This window comes from Ascaphus truei, chromosome 4, assembly GCF_040206685.1.
Source record: "Ascaphus truei isolate aAscTru1 chromosome 4, aAscTru1.hap1, whole genome shotgun sequence".
In the NCBI taxonomy this organism is placed as follows: Eukaryota; Metazoa; Chordata; class Amphibia; order Anura; family Ascaphidae; genus Ascaphus; species Ascaphus truei.
The window spans coordinates 17,279,551-17,283,805 of NC_134486.1; positions in this window are offsets into that span (position 1 = coordinate 17,279,551).

Below are 4,255 nucleotides of genomic sequence, written 5' to 3' on the forward strand. Positions count from 1 at the left end.
TAACCACATACACCAAAGGTATATATAACACAGGTGTACTATATGCAGATTCAAACCAAAACACATTACACATGCATCAACCATATGACATCAACAGTGCATAACATCAGTGTCACCCTGTAACACTACTCCCCAGGGGTGATAACCCCACACCGTGTCCACAATCCCCAATGTCCTTCACTCCCACTTAGGAGTGTATACCCCATGCCCACCACCGTGTACCCCCACACCATGTCCACAGTATAACCCTTGTCCCGTGGTCAGTGCTGCCACTATGTGTGAGTACTCTGTAGTTGGTGCACTTAATTAACAATACCTGCCCAGTGCGGCTGCACCTGGGCGTTCAAAGGATCTTCAAAAAGGATCCGATGACCTCCTGGGCGACGTCCAGTTCCGCCAGCGCGGTGCTCAGTCAGGGCTGTCCACCAGAGTATGGTTCCGCTCTCTGCGGAGTGGGCCTGATCTCAAGCCTCGGAATGGGAAGCGCAGCGTCCACTGTGTCCCTAACTGTGCTGGGTCCCTAACCTAGGGCCTGTCCCTGCAGTGACACCATCTATTGAGTGGCTCAGGGCTAACTAGGGCCTAGGGAGCTGCTGGCCTAGTGCAGTGGGTCACTGACCCCTGCACCCTCACCTCCTTCCCCTACAATCTCCTGGCGCCGACTAACGTGGGCTCCGCGCGCAAAATGTATCAATCCCCGAGAGCAGGGAGATACTCTAGCCCTATAGGCTCCCTGGTGTCACGTGGTGCGATCCTGAGGCTCATGGGACATGTAGTCCCTGCTATTAGCCTCTCCTGATTGGTGGGGAGTTCGCGCGCTATAACTGCGCATGCGCGAGCTAGCCGACGGCCTCCACAACTATTTCCTCACTGCGCATTGCGCAAGGCAAAAGAAAATGGCGACGGCCTGCACTGTCGGGCCGCCGCAGAGCACCGGAGCGCTCACTGCTCGGCCCCCACCCCTGGCAACGGAGGTAACGGGGGTCCGGGGCTACACATGTATAAGTGACGGAAGATAATATGTGATGAAATCCCAGTGTGTTCGAAAGGTCAAAATCGTGTCCATAGGAAATGTGGTAAATTGAATAATCTAAATACTCTAAGTATGTCCCCGGAGAGGGCAAGTGATCCCGAAGTGAATAAGAGTGACAAATACAAATGTAGCTAAAGCCACTAAACAGTAACTGGTATAAGCAATACCAAATGAGATATTTCACCAGAATGGGTTAATATGTGGTCACTCCCAGACTGCAGCTCTTCAGAAGGTGTTGACTCCACAGATCTATAATAAGGTGAGAAAGAAAAGAGCTCACAACCACTCGTAGCATAGTATTTTCCAAAGTGTATTGGTATGACGAAAGGGTAATGAATGCATGTAGAAAAAGATAAAAGGTTACAGGTTAAAAGTGGGCCTGTCTGCATGAGCCAGCGGACTTTCCAAGAATAGGTGGTGACCTCACACGATGGCGACTTCACTTGTTTCACACACTTGTTTGGTGGTTGGTTGAACAACCTGAGGAGCACCGCAGAGGCCAGCTCGCAGTGAGCGGTAAAGGCGATCCAGTGGGTTCAGGGACGCATGTTGGTGGAGGGAGAAATATGAACAAAATTCTTATAGGCTCAGTAGCCTGATATAGTTCCAAGACTGACTGTGCAGACAATGACTCCAAAGTAGGGAGCAATAAAGGTTTAAGGCAACTACAGTATGGCTCTGGCAACAAAAAAGTACAGTAATGCCTACATTTGGAGTTACTCAGATGGTTGATCAGAAGGATGACGGCTCTACTATTTTAATACAGTATTAATTGACTTACTGTATTTACCTCTCAAAACACTCCTATACAACACATGGATACATACCTATAAACACACCTGAGACACCTGAAAAATATTCTGATTTGTATTTAAATGATTTAAGTTAGCATATTTCCTAAGTATTTCAGGTAATATTGAAACCTAATGCAAAGTTGTGTTACAATATCGTGATAGAAAGCCTATGCTAGTGAGATAAACAACGGCCATTGTTTTTGCATACAGATAGCTTTGTGGATATGCGTTAACCTCAGGATTAATAACGTCCTTTCCTTTTTTAGGTTACTGTACATCTCATGTAACTGAGCTCAGGGAGTCAACTTGTGTGCATCTAGTTTGGTGTAACATTATTGTCTTGTTGTCCGTGCGAGAGTTTATTGTTATGGTGAGTGGATTTCTGTGTGTCTTTGTGTTTTGTGTGTAAGTGATGGGGGAGGGGAGGAGTGTGTGAGAGGAGTGCTGGGAGTGGGCGAGAGAGGAATGTGAGTGGGCGTGAGAGGAATATGAGTGGGCATGAGAAGAATGTGAGTGGTCATGAGAGGAATGTGAGTGGGCATGGGAGGAATGTGAGTGGGCATGGGAGGAATGTGAGTGGGCATGGGAGGAATGTGAGTGAGAATGAAAGGAGTGGGGAGTGGCAGAGGTAAGAGGGTTGGTGGTAGTGGTGTGGAGGTTAGGAGAAGAGGTGAGGAGGTCTCCAGCTGGCCAGGCTAGTCCAAACAGAAATGAGCCCTGGAGAGGCTATGTGCCTTAGAATCGGACAGAAAGCTGCCTAATATTCTGGGACTATGTCACACTATACATAACGTGTATGTATGTTAGATGATTGGTATCTTATTAGGGTTGACGTAACCACAATAAAAACCTCTATAACATACCCCCTCCCTCCACCCCCTTCTGAAACTTAATGGGATCAGCTATGGGGCTGGCCATACTCCAAGCTGAGCTGAGGTACATTCCATCCAACAATGAGCAGTCACTTTACCTTCCTGTTTGGATATTGTCCCTCATTCCTTCTAAAGTGTAAGCTCTCCCGAGCCGGGCTCTCATTATCTAATGTATCTGTTTGTGTGTGTTAGTCCTCACTTGTATGTAACTATTTTTTTTAATATACATTGCTCTGTACCCCATTGTACCGCGCTCCGAAATATTTTTGTGCTTTACAAATAAATGATAAAAATAATTGAAAACCCTGTATTACTTCAAGTTCATCCAACATATAGTATATAGGCTTATTTATTTCAGAGAGACAGTCTGAGTCTGTCAGTCTTTACATTGTCGTTTTCTTTGGTCCAATACTTGTGTAAAATTAACTTTCATTCTTGGGATCATGACTTAATTTTCCTACGTTCAAACAATCCAAAATATACCAGGTGCGTCTGATGAAATGTTATCCCCTTTCCACACAGTAAAGCAACTTCACATGTCCGTATGTGATAATGCATGCAGAACATTTAGAAAGAAACCTTTTTATAGAGGATTTAAATACAAACCCAACAAAAGTAAAATAATGTTTTCTTTCCATTACTTTTTACTTCAAGCCACGCCAAAGAAACCCGTGTATGAATAACAATTATGTAGAAAAACAAAGTATACGTTTTATTCGATATTTAGGGAGACATGGATCAGGAGTCACAAATGGCTTTTTCCTTTTCTTTGCTGTTACAGTACATGGAGCACCAGTTTCGTGTCGCATTCCATGCGTTGTGTGCATTGTACAGTACACTGTACTTCAGTGTTTTTCAACAGGGGTTCCAAGGAACCCATCGGGTCCCCAGGCATCCCTAAAGGGAAACCTGCAATTTTCTGGTCATTCGAAAATTATAACAAATACAGAGCAATTTACAATGCATCTGATCTCAGATGCGCTATTAGAGAGGGTTGGGGTCACTTACAATGCATCTGATCTCAAAAACATTATTAGAGAGGGTTGGGGTTCCTTACAATGTATCTGATCTCAGACGCGCTATTAGAGAGGGTTGGGGGTTCCTTACAATGTATCTGATCTCAGACGCACTATTAGAGAGGGTTGGGGTTCCTTACATTGCATCTGATCTCAGACGCACTATTAGAGAGGGTTGGGGTTCCTTACATTGCATCTGATCTCAGACGCGCTATTAGAGAGGGTTGGGGTCACTTACAATGCATCTGATCTCAAAAACATTATTAGAGAGGGTTGGGGTTCCTTACAATGTATCTGATCTCAGACTCACTATTAGAGAGGGTTGGGGTTCCTTACAATGTATCTGATCTCAGACGCGCTATTAGAGAGGGTTGGGGGTTCCTTACAATGTATCTGATCTCAGACGCACTATTAGAGAGGGTTGGGGTTCCTTTCAATGCATCCGATCTCAGACACGCTATTAGAGAGGGTTGGGGATCCTTACAATGAATTTCACATAGGGTTCCTTAACCAAAAAAAGGATGGAAACCGCTGCTGTAG